The following is a 22,855-nucleotide window of genomic DNA, read 5'->3' as shown; positions in this document are numbered from 1 at the left end:
GAAATGGCTAGAAACGTGTCTCAAAATCCAGCTACCAAGTCCAGCCAGAGTTTGTGCGCAGAATGGGGGGGATGCACCGTCCTGTCCTTCGCCTCCTGCAGCAAAATGACTTGAGCAGCTCCTGCCTCTTGTTATTCTGGGCCACTTCACACAGCCGCTTCTGGTCTGTCAGGGGCAGAGGCTGCAGTTTGGCCCCAAAGGCAACAAGGAACCTGGTCCGCGCTGAGCTGCGCAGCATTTTCCAGGTCCTGTTTCACTCCCGGCTGCGGCTTTCAGGCGGCTCTGCCGGAGGGCTTCCCTCTCGTCCCCCTGGGCGGAGCAGAGCGCGGTGGACGCGCGCTGTTAGGAGACGGAATCCTATTAGGATAATTCGCTTTTTACGCGCCCGGGGCACCTGAACGTCTGGCTTATTCCCCGAATCCCCGCAAAAAAGAAAATCGATTAACCACAGGGAGCTCCAGGAATTCTGCCTTGCTCACAGAGAAAAAAGCCCCCTGATTCTTCCTCCCCGCGTCGCCGCGCCCGGCTCGTCTCGGGACCCCGCGTGGCCGTGCGATGTGCCGGCTGACCTGCTCCCTTTCGACCCCGGTCCCCGCTCTGCCCCCGTCGAGCTTCGCCTGCAGCGGGAGCCGCCGCCGCGCACCCGCGCGCGCACATCCACGCGCTCGCGTGCACGAGGCGCTCCCTGCTACTAGCCGCCGCCGCCGCTCGCCGCCCCGTCCGCGGACTTGGGCAGCGGGGCGCTGGGCAGGGCGGGGCTCCCGAGGCGGCCACGGGCTCCTCCGACGCCGCCCTCTCCTCGGCGCGCTGCCTCTAAGCGCCGGCGGGAAACAAACGGTGCCGCCCGCCCCCCCGGCGAATGGGCGGGAAGCGGAGCCGGAGCCGCGGGCGCCGCGCGGGATCTTCGGCTGCACTGCAAAGGTAAGAGCCTTGCGGCAGAGCAGCGGCGGCCCCGCGGCGCTCCGAGCCCCTGCGCCTCCGCGCCTGCTCCGGGCGCGCTGCGCGGGAATGGGCCAGAGCGCGGCGGAGCGCTGCGCTGCTCTTCCCGCCGCCCTGGCTGCGCCAAGCTGCCCGCCCGCTCGCTCCCAGCCGGCGGGGCTTCGCTGCGGGGCCCGGCCTCGGGGGGGGGGGGCTGGCAAGGCGACTCCTGCCCGCGCTCGTGGGCCCACGTGGGTGGCCTGGAGGGGGGGCCGGGTTGCCGCGCGCGGGGTGTTCCGTAGGTTTATACCGCATCCCAATTCAGTCCCGCGGGAAGCCTTCTGTTGGCGTTAAAAACATATATTTTTTTCCCCTCCCGCGGGACAGACGGTGGGTTTCCGGTGTGAGTTGATGTGCTGCACCGCAGCCCTCGGGCTCTGGCGGTGTTGGGCTGCGGAGCTGCGGCTTCGTTTGTGTTTGCCCGGGCATGCACGTGTAGATGTGTTAAAAGCTGTCACGCGTCTTTGGTGTTGGTATGGCTGCCCGTGGAGTCTCATGCTTGTCGTTGATTCTGATTCCTTGGAAGGGGGCCGGGGGTCCTCACTCAGAAATAGTTTCGGAAGGATCAAGGAATTTCTTCCCCGGTAGGGTGCCCTCAGAGTATTTTACGCCGTCTCAAGTGGGTTTTCTGTGGAAATCCCCACCCTCCCTTTATTGGTGTAACTACATTTCTGTGCACATAGTCGGGGACTGCACTTATTTGAACACAGGCCCTCCCTGCCATGTGTGGTCTACTCTAGCCTGTCCTAATGAGGCTTCTGCTGCTAAAATGGGGCAAGCCCCATAGCTCTAGAGGCAGATGTAAGGGTGCACTTTCATGTATGCTCATGCGTCTCTGTGTTTGCATGTGCAAGTGCTAGAGCTCCCAAGCACTGCTGGTTCACCCCATGTACAATTTCTAACAGGTCGTGGATTCTGCCTCTGCCAAATTCCAAAGGTTGTGCTCTGCAAGCAGGTTGTTCAAAAGCCCTCACTTCCCCATCTGTGTTCTGCACTGTCCAGGCAACTAGTTATAGGGCCCCTCCGTTTGTTGTTTAGTCATTTAGTCGTGTCCGACTCTTCGTGACCCCATGGACCAGAGCATGCCAGGCACTTCTGTCTTCCACTGAGGTCCCCTCCATAGGCACAACCAAGTTTGACTGATGTGTCCCTGGAGGTCTGGGCTTCTACCTTTTGCCACTTTGCCACAGTGCTGTGCCCCCTTTTCAGCAGAGGACTATAAAGTCTAAAGTCTTGGCTTTCGGCCAGTTGACTTGGTAGCTCCCCATTAGTTTGAATCCCCAGTAATATGACAGAATTGGGTTGTGACAGATCAGATCCAGCCCATTTATTCCAAGCCAGTCTGCCATGCTGTGATCCTCAGAAAGTTCAGTTCAAAGGGGCAATTCTTACTGGACCTGTTTCACTCCATGTGCATCCTTGCTCTTGGGAATGTCTCTGCATTGAGAGTTGGCTTTGCTCCGTGAACTTCAGACGTGCTCCTTGGCATTCCTCAGTAGAGACAGCTTTGCCAGCGGCAAGGTGAGGTGGCTGCCCGCAGGTGGCACCTTTTGAGGGCATTATTGGGATAGGGTCAGATATGGCGCAGGCAGAATCGCATGGGGAATTTTTCCAGTATAAACTCCATAGAAGTGAATAGAGAACACACCTCCCATTCATGTCTACTTCCTGGTGGATGGTGCCCCATATTAAGGAGTGGGTTGGGAGGTGTTTGTGGCTATTGAATTTTTTACTGGGGCAAACATCTTAGGCCAGCTCTGCTTCCCACTTGCCCAGTGCTGTTAGCATGGCTTCCTGGGCTGGTTGAGGCAGAAGGAAATCCACTTGTTTTTCTCCCTAGCTGTTGATAGAAGGCAGCAGAAGATGGGAGGAACATTATCTGCAAAGCAGGGCTACCCTGCTTTCCCAGAATGCCAGAAGGGAGCGTGTGCTGCATTGCAAACAGTGGGAGCCAAGCTGAGTCTCTTGCACAACAAACTCAACAAGGCACCAGCTCTAGCAGGCTTCACTGAGATCCCCTCCAGCCTGCAAGCAGAGGCACACTTTCAGTTGCAGTGGTGCAAATACAGGATATATTTCTCTTGAAGCTTTCCAGCAGGGGACAGGGGGCACTGAGCCAGCACTGACTGTGCTGCTGTTTTCGACAGCTGGCTTGGGATTCCCTCATTACATTGCAGAAAGTACACAGAGAAAGTGCACATGTTGCAGTGGCGAAGCAGGATCTGTGCTGGTACGCCTCAGTGGTGTAATCACAGCCCATCCAATCTGTTCATTCTCTCTCTCTCTTTTCTCCATCCTACCCTCTGGTCAGAGGTCCCTTCTATTCTCTAAAGGCCAAAGGGGGCTCCCTCTCTACTTTAAATGCTGCCAGAAATCTGCCTCAGCAGAGTTCAAATGGCATTATATTGCTACCTGTCCTGTGTTATGCTCTGTATTCTGTGGAAATTGGAATTGCTCAGGGCAAAATATTGGTCTTTCCAAACTAAGGGAGGGCAAGGTCAACTGCCTCTCATGAACATACAATACAAGGATTTGTCTATGTACAAAACGTCATTTGTTTGAATCAATGCATCAATTCCAACTCAGTTGTCCCAACCTATCCATCAGTGCAAGCTCAACTTCTGCCTCTGCTGTTCCTCAGTTTTCCTTATGGTAAATGTGTTGTTTTGAAGCCTGGTTTCTTATGGCAAGAGGAGATATAATCAAAATATGCATGGCTTAAGAATGGCTCTTCGGCGCTGCCCACTCTCTGGGGTGAAAATGCACACCTGTTTCCTGAATACTGCCTTTGGAAGGGAAGGGTGGGGAAACGGAATATGCAGCTATAAGTGAAATGGCCCTTAACTCCATATCAAACTGAGAATGCATTTACTAAGAGGTATTTCTGATTAAGAAAGTGCTCCAGCACACCCGAAGAAATCTTTGTGGCTCCATAATGAATGTATAAGAAATGGAAGAAAGGAGAAATCATGAAGGAAGAGTGTGCATGCGTAGCCAACGTTCACAGCGGGAAGGTTTGATGTGCAAAGCTCAAAATGAACTCAGGCTTGCAAGAGAGTTTAGAAATAATAGTAAAAGGTTTCTTTGACTAGGTTCGAAGCAAGAAAAAGTCCAAGCAAGTAGTAGGTCCCTTGCATGGAGGAAACAGAGAAATGCTCTTGGTTGACTTTGCCTCTGTCTTCACCCAAAAGGAAAGCAGTGCCCAACATGATGATAACAGAAAAAATGACGCAAGGAGGGAGCTGCAACCCAAAATGGGAAAAAGACTTAGTAAGGGAACAGCTAGCCGCTTTAAATGAATTCAACTCTCCAGAGTTGCCCTCCAGAGTACTAAAGGAACTTGCAGACGTAATCACAGAGCCTCTGTCTATAATGTTTGAAAATCCTTGGAGAACAGGTGACGTCCCTGCAGACAGGAAGTGGGCAAATGTTGCCCCCATCTTCAAAAAGAGGGGAAAAGAAGACCCAGGTAACTATTGACCATTGAGCTTGACATCAATATCAGGAAAGATCCTAGAACAGATAATTAAACAGTCCGTCTGTGTGCACTTAGAAAAGAATGCTGTTATTACTAAGACCCAGCATTGGCTTCTCAAAAAAAAGTCATGGGAGATGAATGTCATTTCTTTTTTTGATAGAATTACAAGATGGGTGGATCAGGGGAATGCTGTGGACGTAGTGGATGAACAGGATGAAGAACAGGAATAGTTATTCAATAGTCCAGAGCCATCTGTGTGCTTTTAGCACTGGTTCCCTGGGGATGCTTAAATCTGCTACTGATCCTTAAAGCAGTAAACCTTACTTTCCACTGTGCTTTCGCTAGGGAAGTGCAAACTCTACTCAGTGATGCTGGTACGTTCTGTAAATTACTAGTGGTAAAGAGCTATTTGTGAATGAAATAAGGATAATTCACCCTGGTTGTTAACATTCCTTTCCAGAAAAAGTCTTTTGGCATCTTAAAGTCTTAGCAAACGGTGTGAGCTTTTATGGACTTCAGTCTACTTCATTAGATGCATGAAGGATTATTCTGAGTTACAGGTCAGGGGAGGGGGTGGAGGAATTGTAAACAGTGAGGTCAGAAGAAAATGAAATGCAGAAAAGTACAGCAAGTTGTAATTGTCAATTATTGGTGGCAATTCACTAAATAGTTGTTGTCCTGGCAATTAACACATATAGTGCACTGAAAATATTTGTCTTGGTTTAATCTGCAAATGATAGTGTTGTAATTTGGCAATTTTGTGTTGCAGTCTCATTTCTCAGCCTATAGTACCCACACAGTGAAGTTGGGGGTGAGGAACAGGCCAACAAGGCCAGATGGGAATTTGGGAATAATCTACTACAGGACTGACCTAGAAGAGAAAATTACGGAAGACCACTTGTTGTCACTTACAGTTTCCAGCTGAAACCACTCCAATGATCTCCAACTTGCGGTTTCAGTCGCAATATATTGCCAGGTGAAACCGCCATTGTTCTTTGGCCATCATACAACTGAGGGAGGAACAAGCTACATTGGCTGGGGTGGGGGCTCCTTTAAACTTCATGGGCCCGGAGACCAGGCAGCTTGTTCCTCCCTTTCAACATCCTGATGTATCGCCAGATCGCGATGTTTGGTGATATAGCGCAATGTTGAAAACCTAACATTGCACAGCCCTAATACAGGCAGAGGAACTGGCCCTTGTTGCAGACCTAGAGGCCAATTCTGTCCCCAAATCTTCTCCCACAGCACTTAGGCAGGAACAAATAATGTCATCCACAACACCAGAAGTTCTTTTGGCTGCTCATCTTCCAGTGTGACGTATGACATCATCTCCCAACATTGTCCTTCTGCAGTCTACATAAAACAAACAGGCTGGTTGCTATGCTAAAGAATAAATGTTCATAAATCTGACATCAGAAACAACAGCATTCAAAAAGCAGGGGCAGGGGGCATTTCAGTCTCCTAGGAGAGTGGTTTTCAACCTGTGTGCCGTGGCACCCTGGGGTGCCTTGAATGATGGTCAGGGTTGCTGTGGGTAACACTGGCTTCTGTCCCTCTTTCCTTCCCTCCCTCTTCTGGTGCCCTCTTGTTTCTCTGCCTCCCAAAGGCTTGCACAGCTGTTTGTTGCAGCAGCCCTGGCTGCAAGCTCCCCAGGCGAATGGTGCCTCTGGTGCTGGTCAGGGGGAGCTGGTTGCCAGGAGCTGAGGAAGCCTCGGAGTAAGCAAGCCAGCAGTTGAGGTAGTCCAGCCAGCCTGTCCTTCAGCTCTTGCTGTTGGGAAGTCCTAGGCCCCTGTGGGGCAGTGTGAGGAGGCACCTCTCTTTGGGGCAGGGGGCGCAGCTTAGGAACCATGAGTGGCAGCAGCGGCTGCCCTGAGGACTCCCAAGGAGAGGGGAGAGGAGGCTGAGGGAACCCTCCACAAGGGAGGATATTCAAAAAAGAACAAGAGGCTCCAGGAAAGGGGTGACAGAACTGGGCTCCTGAGCCTCACAGGGGTGCTGCAGAAAGAAGGTAGTTGGTCAAGGGAGCCGTGGACTCAAAAATCCTAGGGTACTCAGTAAATGTCCTTAGAGTGGGCATCTTGAACCAAGGAACTTCATACAGAGACTGAAGTGTGAAACCACTGAATTACATCAAGAGGTTCAATGATGGAATGAGCAGAAATGAAGGATTTTTAGCTCTTTAAATGTGTTAATTGGCTTACCACTATCAGGATGTCTGCGTTACCAACAACTGTTTTGTTAATTATGTAATTAAGCTGATGAAGTGAACTGTAGTCAATTAAAGCTTATACCATAATAAATGTGTTTGTCTTAAAGACTATTTGTTGCAGCAAGAAGGACAAACATGGCTACCCTTTTGGAAATTTCAGCTAGATTGTTGTTTTTACTTAATCCTTGTGCTTTTCCTCAGCTGAAACAAAACAAAGACTGAATCTCCGCATTTCCTTCTATGTCCTCCTTGCTGTCCCTTTCCTCTCTCTCTGCTTTGTTGTCTCCTACTTACATTTACATTTTAAGTGTCCTGGGGCAGAGATCTGTCTCTCCCTTTGCTTATGCAACTTTGTCCAGATGATGATGCTGTACAGATAATTAGAGCTGCAGCTTTAGTAATACAGTTATTTGAAAGTAATTTCTGTTGAACTCCGTGGGGCTGCTGAATCAACAAGTCCATAGAAATACACAAGCTTACCTTGGGAGTTTCGAAGGTTACATTCAGATGAGGTTTTATTGAGTAGGGTGGCTGGATTTCTGTGGTGCCATATCTATTCTGTGGTTTCAGGAGGCGGTAGGACAGCGCTGTGGGTAAAAGCCTCAGCGCCTAGGGCTTGCCGATCGAAAGGTCGGCGGTTCGAATCCCCGCGGCGGGGTGCGCTCCCGTTGCTTGGTCCCAGCGCCTGCCAACCTAGCAGTTCGAAAGCACCCCCCGGGTGCAAGTAGATAAATAGGGACCGCTTACCGGCGGGAAGGTAAACGGTGTTTCCGTGTGCTGTGCTGGTTTGCCAGATGCAGCTTTGTCACGCTGGCCACGTGACCCGGAAGTGTCTCCGGACAGCGCTGGCCCTCAGCCTCTTGGGTGAGATGGGTGCACAACCCTAGAGTCTGGCAAGACTGGCCCGTGCGGGCAGGGGTACCTTTACCTTTAGGACTCAAAACGACGAATAATTGGTAACTTTACTTTGATTGCATACAACTTCTATCATTGATTAATTTCCCCCCATTTTATATCCTTACAATGGAAAGTGGTTAAGCGACAGTGCTAATGGAAAAGACAATAAATGTGTTTGTTTGTTTTTCAAAATGGGTAACAGTATGGCTACAGAAAAAGAGAGAGATCTTAACACAGTAGATGGCACCTTGTTATAGTTAACTACCAACCTCTCTGGATCAATAAAAGGAATGTGTGACAGCAAGTAGCTCAAATGGTCAGAGAAAGGCACTTCTCTCCCCTTCAAGCACCGGATAGGGCACCTTTTCCCCTTGTCCTCTTGTTCCATCCGACTGAAGCAAGATCAGGCATGAGATTTGTTTTTAAAATGCATTCTTTCAGCTCTGCAGCCAAGAACCAAGGCTCCAGAACAGCATTCTGTCAGCCAGCCAAGCTCCTTGCAAGTAGCCCCAAAAGTCTTTTTATGGCAGTTACTGTTTCCTTGTGTCTGCTGGAGGGTGTTAAAGGGGCTTGCAATAGTGGTTGTAGCATAAGATGACAGAACTGGATTTATTAAATGTTTGCAGAGTAACTGGCCTGACTTACAGATTTTAAATGGAAATGATCTTCATCTGAGAAACCTTACCACATACTGTAGATGATGCCGTTGCAGGCTGCAGATCCCTAGAGGTCTGTGTTATGTTTTAAGTGAAGAACAAAAGATATGTGCCGCCAGCAGGGCGGTGGCGGGTGTTGCTGCAATCTCCGTGCCTGTTCTCGTCTGAGGAGGGCATTCCTTCTTCTCCCTTTGGCTGCCTCCAGCCAGACAATCTGGCGGAAGCAATGGCAAGTCACCAGATAGGCAGATCCAAGAGACTTGTGCCATGAGCGGTTGCATGTCAGGTGGCAAGAGTTCAAGATGGCAGCTTTTCTCCAGAGAGAAGAAGCATCACTTAGTGTTTTCTGCCTGCCATGCAGCTTCCCCAGCTCAGAAGTTCCCTGACAGGAAAGCCTAGTCCTAAACAAGTAGCTCCATGCTTGGCTTCATCACTGGTTTTGAGGAACAGGACAATAGACTTGGGCTTCTTTAGGAAAGTGGTGCTGGGGAGAGTTGGTTCTGTGTGTGTGTTGCTTGGCAACAACGAGCTGCTTTCTTTCTTTCATTCTTGCGGTGACGGGAGAGGAAAGGAAAAGAGTGCTCAGCGATCTGGCAAGCGCATCTTTCCAGTCTGCTGAGAGAAGGGTGTTGGCTGTCCCTAACCTCAATCTTTGGAAACCGAGCCCCTCTGAACCCCCAGCACAAGGTCAGGAAGAGCCCACACCCATCTTTCGAAGCTCAAGAGAAGGGTGTAGGCCGCCGGCAAAAGATTTGGAGGTGCTCAGAAAGCCGGAAGGAGACTGCTTCTGAGTGTCTCCAGATCCCAGGGCAATGCCAGGGACGAGATGATGATGATGATGATGATGATGATGATGATGATAATAATAATAATAATAATTTATTATTTATACCCCACCCATCTCCCTAAACGGCCTCGGCCCAGTATATCCGAAGGAGCATCTCCACTCCCATCTTTCAGCCCAGACACTGAGGTCCAGCTCCAAGGGCCTTCTGGTGGTTCCTCACTGCGAGAAGTGAGGTTTCAGGGAACTAGGCAGAGGGCCTTCTCGGTGGTGGCGCCCGCCCTGTGGAACGCCCTCCCACCAGATGCCAAGGAAATAAAGAACTATCTGACTTTTAGAAAACATCTAAAGGCAGCCCTGTTTAGGGAAGTTTTTAATGTTTGATGTTTATAGTTTTTTAATATTTTGTTGAGAGCTGCCCAGAGTGGCTGGGGAGGCCTGGCCAGATGGGTGGGGTATAAATAATAAATTGTTGTTGCTGTTGTTAAAGTTGGGGTATGTAGACTTTTGGGGATAGGGTTGGTGGCAACAACCAGATCTTGACTGGTGATAGAGGCTTAGCAGAATTTGTGGACCTCTGGGAATGCCAGCACCTACTGATCAATTCTTGTCAGGCTCACATCCCCCAAACCCCCCACACACAAACATTCATAGCTGTGGGTGGGCGAGTAGTGAAGAAATGACCAGAAGATTACGCTCATCTTCCCTCTCCACCCCTTGCCTGTTCCAACTTGCCCCCCTGAAAACAAAAGTGGCTTTTCCTGCAAGTAAAAAAGGGCTGCCAGAGTCTGGTTTGCAAATTACATTTGAATAGCAAATAGTTAGACCTTCATAGAGCTGTATGTAACTTCACAGGGGTATACATGCACAGACCCCGTGCAAAACATACTATCGGGGCTCTGAGGGGGGTAGAGTTGACAGGTGCAGTAACAACCCCCACCCTCCTGATGCTTTGATTGTAGTATCTGCACTGGGCTAATGTTTTAGGTCTATCTCAAGGATAATAACCACACATACCAAAAGGCCTGTGGAAAAATAGGCATCTTTGTTCTGTTCCTACTCCTGTGCTATAATAAAGATTTACTGCACTGTCCAATCCAGCAGTCATTTACTTTTCTTGTAGCATAAATATTTAGAGGTCTTCAGGATTAACAGAGAGACAGATATAGCTCCTCTTCATTGGAGGAGCTGGCAAGAGGCACAACCATGTCATTTTAGGGCTCTGAGGCGGCTCAGTGGAGACTGAGTGGAGTGGGCCAGAACCAGGGATCTGGAGCCAGTTCGAAGGTCAAAGCTACGTGGCTGGCTAACTGCTGAATACCAGCCATAGTTATCCTGGCTGGCTAACTGCTGAATACCAGCCATAGTTATCCTAGCTGGCTAACTGCTGAATACCAGCCATAGTTATCCTGGCCAAAATGGTTGAGCAGGGAATGGCAGAGGGATTTTTCTCCTCTTCCAAGCCATGTATGCTGGTCATACCCTGTACACAGAGATGGGAGGAAACCCATTCATACAAGCAAGTCTATATGTTTAAAAATCATTACCATCATCAATAAATTTATTGTGCTAGCCAAAGGCCATGACAAAAGCATGAAAACACGGTTTCAATACAAAATATAGATGAAGGTATCGACTAAAACAGACAGAACCATCTATTTCTAATGAGACTATAACCAGGAGGCCTTCACTGTGATGCAAAGTGTCTTTCAGATTTAGACCTCCGGATCTCCTTTACAGTTCACGGCTATTTTGTCCAGTTCCTCCTAGCTGCCAATACAGAAAGGGCCACTTTGTGAGTCACTAACGCATTGGAGTCACTAGGTAACCGCAGAACCCACTCCATTGGGGGTTGATTTCTTCCTCGAACAAACAAGGGTTTTAGAAAGCGACTCCTTGGGTCTGTGTATAAGGGGCAAAATAACAAATAATGGATGCTACCTTCTGTCTGCAATTGCCTGCATATGCATAGTCTATCTGCACATGGAATTTTCTTGTAAGGACCATCCAGCACAGCTGAGGGCATTGCTTGAAATCACAACACGGTGAAGACAGATCTTAATGGTACAGGCAGAAGTTTAACTGGCTCTAAAATGCTCTGCTTTCAATAGAGGGAGACACAGGGAACAGTTAGATGTTTTAATCGCTTGTAAGTCCCTTCTGGATTCTATCCAATAAAGCCAATCCCTTAGTTGACCCTTCTCCATCTTCAGAACCTCATTCCGCTCCTGCAAGTGATAATACCCAGGATTCCCCCAGTGTGTGTTCTCCAGATCCATGTAGCATATGGATGGAAAGTGCTCATTGAGTAGAGATGTAATAACTCTTTTCAGGTAATTAAACCATACACAGTCTACTCTTGCCTGCTTCTGTTGGTAGAAGAGCCACTGATGTTCCATTGGGTGAAGAGAATCTAAGAAATTGATTCTTCGCTGTTTCTAACCCTTTGATTGTGTTCAAGTCATCTCCTCAAATTTCTGGTCCATATAACATCTGGGGGATCACTTTGCTACTGAAAATTGTCAGTCCAGGATCAAACAACTGACCACCCTCCTTGAAATAAAACTACATCAATGCCTCTGTTGCCTTCTGTGCTTTGCCCTTCGTCACTTCAATATCCAGGAAAGGGATTTGCTAAGCAGGATTCTGAGATATCAAAAAGATCGAGTTTGCTCTTGTTCATGATGGTCCAACATTTGTTTATCTCTGTGGAAATGTTTTCCAAAAACCATGATCTTAGTTTTGGAGCAGTGTTGGAAACTGGGATAGAAAGACTACTCGCCACATGGCTCTTGGAACCTGGGTTACAGGTGCAAAAACATAATGGCTAGCCTTTTGTGTAATTCCTCCTTGAGAACTATTTTTAGAAGTCCAAGGGTGGGGCGTGGTTTGACTAAAATGGAGAGGTATCAGGAGTTGGGGCTTGTGAATTTAATGTATAGATTCCCTGCCCCACCCCTGCCCAATGTTCAAAAATTCCACTGTTCTAGGTACATTTTGCGACAGGGAATTTCATTAGCGCGAGCAGTTTCTGAGTTCTGGGTGCAGTACTACGCCTAAGATTTCAGATTAAAACTGCAGAGTGGAAAGAGAGAAGGACCCTTTTTTGCTTCCCCATTTCCAGCTGCTCTCTGAAGACTGGAGAAGGAACTCTCTTAGGAATATTGGGGGGGGGGCAGGGAAAGGACTAGACCTTGTGAAAAATGAACATAACACTTTAGCTGCAGTTCATGCATTTTCAGCTTCGTATTCTTGTTATTAAAAAGGCACACCTAGACATTCCATTGTTGCGCCCATAACCTAGAAAGTTTAACGTGCCGTTTAGCTCCTAGCTTTCATATCTCAGTTTCTAACACTGCCCCTGCCCATCTTAGCACTGTGGGCCTCGGGAAGTGGCTGGACTACAGCTCCCATCATTCCTGACTGTTGATCATTCTGGCTGTGGCTGATGGGAGCTGGAGTCTCAGCAACCCAGGTTCCCCATCACTGCTTTAGCAAATGGAATGTGCATTCTTACAAAACTTTATCACAACTATGAGAACAAGATATGTGTTTCTTCTCTCTCTCTCTCTCTCTCTCTTTTAAATGAGAGTTGGAATGCTGATCCTGTTTGGGAGAGAAATAAAGGTAAAGGTAAAGGTACCCCTGCCCGTACGGGCCAGTCTTGCCAGACTCTAGGGTTGTGCGCCCATCTCACTCAAGAGGCCCAGGGCCAGCGCTGTCCGGAGACACTTCCGGGTCACGTGGCCAGCGTGACAAAGCTGCATCTGGCGAGCCAGTGCAGCACACGGAAACGCCGTTTACCTTCCCACCGGTAAGCGGTCCCTATTTATCTACTTGCACCCAGGGGTGCTTTAGAACTGCTAGGTTGGCAGGCGCTGGGACCGAGCAACGGGAGCGCACCCCGCCGCGGGGATTTGAACCGCCGACCTTTCGATCGGCAAGCCCTAGGCGCTGAGGCTTTTACCCACAGCGCCACCCGCGTCCCAATACATTAGACCAAAGTGTCAAGGAAACGGTTGTAGCTTTTGTCTTCTGCTGCATTATTCACTCTAATTCCTGCATGGGCCGGGTGTTTGCTCCAGCTGCGCAAAGCCACATAAGGAAATAGGGAAATACGTAGCATCTGTTTGGGATTCAGATAAAGTCTGCTATGCCAGCATATCACACTTCTCAGAAATTCCCCAGAGGTATCAGATAGGTTTCCTCCTGACCTGGCAGTCAGGGGAGCATTGGAAATACAACAAGCTCTCTAGATCATGTGCAGATATTTAATTCTGTTTTTGCCTGCAGTCTACTGCAAATCACATGCCATGCTGTTTATTGCTGGCTGGGCTGACAGCCAGCTATGAATGAGACTAGTCTTTTCCCCTTCGCTTTATTGAACTACCTCTTCTCTCTAAACCAAAATCAAGTATCGGTTTCCTAGGTAAGTTAGCAGAGCGTCTTGCCGTCAGACATGGGCATGCAGTCAGCTGCTGCATATCAGGGTCAGAGGTCTGGAGCGGCAATGCTAGCATTAGAAGAAGAACCTAGGAAACTGCTTTATATGAGGTCCATCTAGCTCAGAATTACCATATTTTTTTGCTCTATAAGACTCACTTTTTCCCTCCTAAAAAGTAAGGGGAAATGTGTGTGCATCTTATGGAGTGAATGCAGGCTTTACAGCTATCCCAGAAGCCAGAACAGCAAGAGGGATTGCTGCTTTCACTGCGCAGCGATCCCTCTTGCTGTTCTGGCTTCTGAGATTCAGAATTTTTTTTTTCTTGTTTTCCTCCTCCAAAGACTAGGTGCGTCTTGTGTTCTGCTGTGTCTTATAGAGCGAAAAATACGGTATCTATTGCTCTGACTGGCAGCGGCTTCTGGGGCTACCTGCTCCTTTAAAAAACAAAACAGCAACCAGAGATGCTGGGGATTGAACCTGGGAGCTTTCACATGTGAGGCAAGCGCTGTGCCACTGAGCTATGGGAAGGACTGCACACTGATAGGTATTAGTAAGTTGATATATCAATTACATTTAATCCTCTACAGAGCCACATGTGTGGGCTAACACAAAGAAAAATGGCTTGTGCCTGTTTTTAAAAAACATAAAGGCAGAGTTTAAATCCCATCATTACGCAGAATTTAATTGAAGCCTCAAGGGACACGGGTGGCACTGTGGGTTAAACCACAGAGCCTAGGACTTGCCGATCAGAAGGTCAGCGGTTCGAATCCCCGCGACAGGGCGAGCTCCTGTTGCTCGGTCCCGGCTCCTGCCAACCTAGCAGTTTGAAAGCACACTGGTGCAAGTAGATAAATAGGTACTGCTCCGGTGGGAAGGTAAATGGTGTTTCCGTGCGCTGCTCTGGTTCGCCAGAAGTGGCTTAGTCATGCTGGCCACATGACCCGGAAGCTGTACGCCAGCTCCCTCGGCCAAAAAAGCGAGATGAGCGCCGCAACCCCAGAGTCGGTCACGACTGCACCTAATGGTCAGGGGTCCCTTTACCTTTACCTAATTGAAGCCTCACCCCTTTGCCATCCCTTCCCTTGCAGGCTTCCCAAACAGCTCTTCCCTTAATTGAGAAGGGGCGTCTTATAGGGGCGCTGTTTACCCAGCTGCTCTCTGAAGCACTTCCCACCTTTCTTTAAATGCCTCTCCTTCCTCCATGGCTGCTCAACACCCCTGGCCAAATACTCGCTTGCTCACCTGCTTGCTGTTCTGTCATCATGCTGCAGCTGGTGGGGCCACTGATGGACCACAGCGTGACTCTCGCAATAATATACAGTATATACAGATGCAGATAATGTGTCCGGTGTGTTTGAACTGAGCCAAGTTAGTTGCACTCTGGTCCCACTGAAATCAGTGGGTTGTGTTTTCCATGACTTTAACTGAAGCCTCATAGATCTCAGTGGAAACTAAGGGCAACTAACTTGGAGTGCATCCTTTACATGTTCACTCAGAAGTAAGTTGCACTGAGTTTAGTAAGGCTGGCTGCCCAGTAAGTGAATATAGGATTGTAGCCTTAGTATGGATCTAATCTAGAGTTTTGTTAGTGCCAACAAATGCTTTGCATTGTCTTATTCTGATGAAGTCACCTCCAAAAGCTCACTTGGGCCCCAATCTTCAGTATACATTTTAAACCCTATCCTGCTACTTTAATCAGTCATGGCTTCCCCCAGAGAATCCTGGGAACTTTATTTTGTTGAGAGTTGTTAGTAGACTTCCTTTTCCTTTCACAGAGCTACAGTGCTCAGATTGGTTTAACGGTCAACCCCTCTCCACAGAGGACCCTGAACAAACTGCATTTTCCAGGATTCTATGGGGGAAGCCACGGGGGATACCACTTTAAATGTATATTGCAGATGGGGACTTAGCTACAGTCCATTACCCAATTTCCTGGGAGTAAACACTGCTGTACTCAATGGGACTTTATTTTCAGTAGATGTGTGTAGGATTGTGCTGTTGGAGGATATCTTCCAAACTTGGGAGCCCATATTGTGGGGATGGGGGGAATCTGTGGCCCCTAATGTGGTGTAGTGGTTAGGAATAATGGACTCGTAATCTGGTGAACCGGGTTCGCTTCCCCGCTCCTCCACATGCAGCTGCTGGGTGACCTTGGGCCAGTCACACTTCTCTGAAGTCTCTCAGCCCCACTCACCTCACAGAGTGTTTGTTGTGGGGGAGGAAGGGAAAGGAGAATGTTAGCCGCTTTGAGACTCCTTAGGGTAGTGATAAAGCGGGATATCAATTCCAAACTCCTCTTCTTCTTCAGATCTTGCTGGACTCCAACATACGTGCAGCATGACCAGTGGTCAGGGATGATGAGGAGCAACATCCGGAGGGCCACAGGTTCCCCAACCCTCCTGTACTGTAAAAGAGCGGGGGGGGGGGGAATGAACAAAATAATTTCAACCAGTGTGTGTAGCAGTCCCCTAACAGTGGCATGTCTGCTTAGAGAATCCAGTTGATTCCTCCTAATAATAAATGTAAAGTGGTGCTGCAAGGTTTCATCAGTAGATGAATTAATCAAAGCTTTGCTGAATTGGCGAGGACTTGAGATCTTGCTTGGGGCTGGTTTTGGTTCTGTGTCACTGTAATAGGGAATGCAAAAGACAACATTTCCTTATATAAAAAAAGGTGGTGATAGTTGTTTCCATTTGCTATACTGTATTGCAAGTTGCCTTAAACTTTCTAAAACCCTATAATAATGATATACATTGGTACCTCGGGTTACATACGCTTCCGGTTACAGACTCCGCTAACCCAGAAATATTACCTCGGGTTAAGAACTTTGCTTCAGGATGAGAACAGAAATCATGCCCCGGTGGCGCGGTGGTAGCAGGAGGCTCCATTAGCTAAAGTGGTGCTTCAGGTTAAGAACAGTTTCAGGTTAAGAACGGACCTCGGGAACGAATTAAGTTCTTAACCTGAGGTACCATTTATATTGTGCTCTCACAATATTCAGTGCTAGTGTCAAACTTATGGATGCTACTGGTTTTAGCAAGACTTATTTCTTGCTTTTAATATTTTTGCTTTTGTTCTGAAATGGATAGTTTTTAGATCTTAATCAAAATTCTATTTTTACATTATTTATTTTTATGTATCCGCTGCTACCTTGAATATCTAATGTGTAATGTTGCCTGTATTTGTTTATTTTCCTGTTCCTTCAGACCCCCTTTCCTTTTCTACCATGTCTATTGTAATGTAGGACACTGTGCTATTAAATAGCTACATATAGATGATTTATAAATACAGTGGTACCTTGGTTTACAAGCTTAATCCATTCCAGAAGTCCGTACTTAAACCAAAGCATTCTTAAACCAAGGCGTTCTTTCCCATAGCAGTGGGGGACTCAATTTACAAATGGAACATACTCAACAGGAAGTGAGACATGTTCTTATTCCAAGGCAAAGTTCACAAACCAAAACACCTACTTCCGGGTTTGCAGCATTCTTAATCCAAGTTGTTCATAAACTCAGCTGTTCTTAAACTAAGGTACCACTGTAATAATAATAGATAGATAGGTGTGCTAAGAAGTCAGAATATAAAATATTTTATGATTTCTGTAACTCTAGGAACAATATTGTTATTTAGGTCAGTATTATAATAATTAGTGTTTTGCTGAAAATTAGTGCTTCTGCATTTCCCCCCAACCATTCTCCTTCAATTAAGGATAAAAGTAAATTGAAAATTATAAAGGGGATAATTTGTGTGTGTGCATGTGAAATTCTCATGAGGACAGGGTTTTTGATGCATTTGCCATACTCAAGGGTTGTTTGTGAGTGTCTTTAATTCTGCAAATAACTCCTCCATGGGGTTCTTTCAGAGCAGGAGCGTAAGCACCCAGGAAGGCTGCAGAATGTTGGAGAATTGTTACAAGGTAGGGTTAGAACAACTCAGCCCCTGAATTTCTAAAGGGCTCCCGAGGAGATAGAAGAATGAAGCCTCTTTCTCAGAGGAAGGAAACTTTCAAGAAAATGAACAGATTTTGGCATAGTAGTACTAGCAGACCTTGTAGCTTGGGTGAATTATATTGGAATAATCACTTATAGTTCCTGGAGTTCAAAGGCCTTATTTATGCAGGAACTAGTTACAGAGTCAGTGGAGATGAGAGAGAGAAGAAAGTAGCAGATATGTTCTCTAGATAGAAGAACTAACAAAAATTGCTCATCCTTTAGGAGTAGAATTAACTTAGACAGAGAGCTACAAAAATGGATGGCTAAATTTCTATACAAACAGTGTCCTCTGGTGTTGAAAGTAACACATGCATTAACTATGAACTCAAGAAAAAGAAATGTATTTGCTTTTCTTCAACAAGTACTACTAATCTGGTGTGTGATTGAGAGTTTACTTCTCACTGAGCTGATAAGCCTGTACCTCAGCTGTAACACTTCAGACTGAAGGTGGAAATTTGCAATACTAAATGTCCCTCTATTTATTTATTTTCAATTCTTCACATGAAAAAATATCAGGAAGCAAGTCCTTTCCCAGTCATCCTGCCTTTGTATGGATAAATCAATAGATAAATTAATAGGAGAGAGAACTAACTTGGGTTTTAAGGAAAGGTTTGGTTTGGAGGATAAAGTTTAGCACAGTGGCTCAACTGAGGCTTGATCAAATACAATGAATATACAAATAACTTCAAAGTTTTGAATTGGTGGATGGAAAGAATGGGTAAGAGAAAAGGACTTAAAAGAAAGTGAGGCTGAAGAAAGAAGTGGAATGGCAATCAGGAGACAGGAAGGATTTCAGCAGAGAAATGGCGAGGAACCACCTTGACCATTTTGTATATGTTGTAAAGGCTGCAGCCCTATGGATACTTATCTGTACAGGAGGCACCATTGAATTTTCTGAGTAAACATGCATAGAATTGGCCTGAAAAATGGATAGACACAGGGATGATCTCTCACCTGACACTGCTCTGTTTGCCTGCCTGCCTTTGTGTTTTGGAAAACAAGCTTGTTCTGCTGAGCACAGTTGCGAAAACATTTTGGTCTTGCCTTCCCCCTGTAGCTTAAGCAATCAATTATTCACAAAATATCTCCTTGATCTTCTGCATAATGCAACAGAAATTGATTTAGAGGAAGAGGGCTCTGTCATCTCCTTCCCAAGTTACAAGCTCTCTGCAGTTGTTGGGGTTTTTGAGGACTTTTATACTTAAAAACCAACAACTCTGAAACAGAGTTTTTGTCGTGCAATATTTATGACATACTAATGGAGGGTGGGGGAGAGAGATATGAATGGCAGGTTTGTTCTTCTAGCCTCAAATATTTCGGAAGAGTGAAACTTTAGCTTACTTCCTGATAAACCACCCTTGCTTCCTGTTTTGCCCCACAATTGCTGGAGGCAGACTCCCTAAGGATTTGAAAAAGAAAAATATAGAAGGGGAGCATAAATCGCTATGGACAGCTGAAACTGGAAACTAAGATAAAACGAAAAGGAGAAGGTAATGATAAAACAGAGAAGGAAGCAAGATGGTAGAGTGAATAATGGTATTTGGCACTGAACAGTTGGTGTAACAGCAGGACAGCTGGAAAAGGTTGGATACCTGTAAATATGTCTCTGAAGCAATGTCACATTGAAGCAAATTATTATTGGAGAAAATCATGTGTCAGTACGATTTCAATTTGGGAAACAAGAAAGGAGTTTAGCACCCCTCCCCTACAGTTCTCATAATGTATCAGTTGCAAAAAGCACAATGTTTCTTATTACAAGCATACACTACAAGGTAAAGGTAAAGGGACCCCTGACCGTTAGATCCAGTCACGGACAACTCTGGGGTTGCGCGCTCATCTCGCTTTACTGGCCGAGGGAGCCGGTGTACAGCTTCCGGGTCATGTGGCCAGCATGACTAAGCTGCTTCTGGTGAACCAGAGCAGCGCACGGAAACACCGTTTACCTTCCCGCCGGAGCGGTACCTATTTATCTACTTGCACTTTGACGTGCTGTCGAACTGCTAGGTTGGCAGGAGCTGGGACCAAACAATGGGAGCTCACTCCGTCACGGATTCGAACCGCTGACCTTCTGATCAGCAAGTCCTAGGCTCTGTGGTTTAACCCACAGCGCCACCCGCATCCCTTTTGCAGTATAAGGTAGGTAAGTAATCTTTCAGTATTGTGGGTGAGAGCAAGAGGCTCATCTAGCAAGTACATAGCAGAGGGGAGATTTAAATCAGAGATTTTCTGATTTTCAAGCTCTGTCCTGTTATTACTGCTGTGCTACACCAGCTCTCAAAATTGGCAAATTTCTTGCTCCTCAGGCAACACTCGAAGCATCTTACATTAGCTAATCTGGCAGGGAGTGTTTGCAGCTGCTGGTAGCTGCTCTCAGAGTCATCCTTGCTGTGCCGAGTTCCCTGGAAGCGGCTGGAGGACTCCCTCTCCTTCTCCCACACCCAGCCCTGCCCAGCCTTTGTGCGTCATTTAGGGAGTCCCCGTGCTTGGCTGCCTTCCAAGACAGCAAGCTTTGTCAGAAGCGTTAGCAGTTCCTGCTTCGTGCTGTGAAGCTCGTGCTGTGATTTCTTTTCTCTCCCCTGTTCAAATGCCCCCTCTGAGTTGTGCGTGGAGAAAAGCTGTGGGCAGGATTCCTTGCTTGAGGGCTCTATCCTGCTTGTCTCTATGGCTCAGTGAGAGCATATCCTACCTTCATCCTCCCATTTCTGAGGTTGGCTGTTAATCCTCAGCATTGTTTCAAAGGAGGAACATCCCTTCAACGGCAAAGACTTTCAGCCACAGCTGCTTCTTGAGCTCTTAGCTAAGCTGCTCCACAGCCAAAGTGGGTTTTGAATTGAACATTCAGTGTGCTGATTCACATCCCATGCTTGCCACCCCATTGCAGCCCCTTGTAGTGGGATACTCTTGCTGGTTTGGTGCATCCCAAAGGGGCATTTTTGTGAGTTTTCCAGCCAAGGCTGGCTTCGCACACCTGCTGTCATTCTGCTGTAATGGTACACATGACATTGAGACAGGCTTGTTGAGGGCGAGGGAGATGACACAGAGCGTGGCAAGGGCCCTGTGCCCTGTGCCAAAGGCTGACATCACCAGGCTGACTTTAAAAGATGCCAAAACTCAATGTAAGTGTGAGACCCAGTGGCATGTCTTTTCTGAAATAGCACATGTCCTGTTTTCAGGGTCAGAGTTGAGTCTAGGACCTGGGTATGGAGTGGGTTAAGGGGCTTTAACCTTTCTAGGTGCATATCCCGCTGGGCTCCTTTGGGAGGTGATAAATTTATATCATCATCATCTGCCCCAGTAGCCTGAACCTGATAAAGACCGCTGTGCCTCCAATTTACTTTAAAACACCATTCACTAATTTTGTGAACTGCATAGTATACAGTTTGACTCTAAGGCTGCAGTCCTTATCTGCAGGTAACCCCCAGTGAATTCAGTAGGACTTACTGCTAAATAGACATGGTTAAGCTAGCTCTATAAGTGTCTGCGTAGCAAGCACCATTTGGCAGAGCCATAGCTAGGTGATCTTGCGCCCCTGGCAGAACCGCCCAGATTGTGCCCCCTAGCCATGGACAAATTAGCTCTTCTTTCTGCCTCTCCTCCAACCCCCCCCCCCCCTATTCAATTTACCCTCTATTTAAAACCTTTTCTTATGAAGCAGTAATTGATATTTTTATTTATAGACATATTTATGGACATATTTCTTAGCCGATTTTGCGCCCCCAGCTCGTCTGTACCCCTGGAGGGGGCCCCATCTCACTACCCCCTGAGTGTTCTGAGGCTGAGTGTTCTGCCTCAGGTGTCAAAATATTGTTAAAGGTTTGGGGGAGGAACCCCCTAAACATGAATAAACAGTAGAATTTTGATTATTTGGGATGTGGAGGGAGACGTACAAGCTGCAGAGGAATTCCTAGGCTAGCTTATGCAGAACAACCTGGCCAAGCTGGGGCCATTGAGATACAATGCAGGGCTAATGGCAAGGCAAGGGAACTGTCCTGCCGCTCAGCCCTGAGGTGTGAGCAGAGACGGGGGATTTGGAAGGTTGCCAGGGTAACCTGGCATGTCACAGGAAGAGTCTGGAGCCTTTGGCACAAGGCTTGGAACAGCTGAAAAAAGGCCAGAATGACTGGCTGGCTGGCTGAAGGCAAGTAGGGAGAATTGCCCTGGACACAATAGCTTGTATCGCTGTGAAGAACAAGCCCCTCTTGAAATGACCATGCTGCAAGATCTGGACTCCATGCATACTTTGTTGTTGTTTAGTCGTTTAGTCGTGTCCGACTCTTCGTGACCCCATGGACCAGAGCACGCCAGGCACTTCTGTCTTCCACTGCCTCCTGCAGTTTGGTCAGACTCATGCTGGTAGCTTCGAGAACACTGTCCAACCATCTCGTCCTCTGTCATCCCCTTCTCCTTGTGCCCTCCATCTTTCCCAACATCAGGGTCTTTTCCAGGGAGTCTTCTCTTCTCATGAGGTGGCCAAAGTATTGGAGCCTCAGCTTCAGGATCTGTCCTTCCGGTGAGCACTCAGGGCTGATTTCCTTAAGAATGAATAGGTTTGATCTTCTTGCAGTCCATGGGACTCTCAAGAGTCTCCTCCAGCACCATAATTCAAAAGCATCAATTCTTCGGAGATCAGCCTTCTTTATGGTCCAGCTCTCACTTCCATACATCACTACTGGGAAAACCATGCATACTAAAGGTGTATATATGTGAATAAACCGTATATCTTAAAGCTACAACGGCCTCTGCTGTGTCTTGCATCTCAAACAAGCACAGACCCTGGGTGAGCGCCTGGAACCCCCTGAAATCTTGCCACGACTTGGTAGAGATTGGGACAATATATTGAACTGACCCAAGCGCTGAGCATCTCAGTCCACTTGTGCGCGGACTGCATCCTTTGCTGACTTTGCAGTAGAAGGCAGCCAGCCACCTATTATCTTAGCCCCACCATTGCGTCCCACTTATGATTACTTTCCCCAGCCTCTATTTGCTTTATAGGCTGCTTAGGACAACGTGTTCTTATGGGCGAGAAAGTCACTGCTTAGCTACTCTGACGTGAGCGGACTGTGTGTCTCCTGGCAGCCAGCTTTCAAGGCTGTAGCTTGTTACTTCTGTTAATAGCTGTACTATTCTGAGAGGTCCCTAAAGGAGCTGGTTGTGTTGGCCTTGTGCTTGTGCACTCTCTCCCTCCCTCCTCCTTTTCTATTTTATTTCTTAATACAGAGGTTTTCAACCTTTTTAAGTGCATGGCTCCCTTTACCAAGTACATTTTTTCTGCAGCACCCCTGTGAGGAAACGTGCTCCCAGCCTCAGAAGCCCAGTTATGTCACCCCTTTCCTGCAGAGCCGGCAGCCATTCACGCTTTTCAAACACCCTCCCTTGTAGAGTGTTCCCTCACCCTCTTCTCCTCTCCTTTTCCCTCC

General features: G+C 47.4%; 1 protein-coding gene across 1 annotated transcript in view; it reads left to right on the top strand.

The window, feature by feature from the left end:
• The first annotated feature begins 686 nt into the window (after positions 1-686).
• PDE4A (phosphodiesterase 4A) overlaps positions 687-22,855 on the top strand; it is a 367,050-nt gene continuing 344,881 nt past the window's right edge. Inside the window, exon 1 of the mRNA XM_083419843.1 lies at positions 687-921. The gene's annotated coding sequence lies outside the window, so the exon portion shown is untranslated. The remainder of the gene's footprint in view (positions 922-22,855) is intronic.

Source organism: Podarcis tiliguerta (assembly GCF_965153285.1).
Source record: "Podarcis tiliguerta genome assembly, chromosome: 17".
Classification (NCBI taxonomy): Eukaryota; Metazoa; Chordata; class Lepidosauria; order Squamata; family Lacertidae; genus Podarcis; species Podarcis tiliguerta.
Note: the sequence above shows the minus strand (reverse complement) of the source record. Positions and strands in the feature narration are given on the sequence as shown.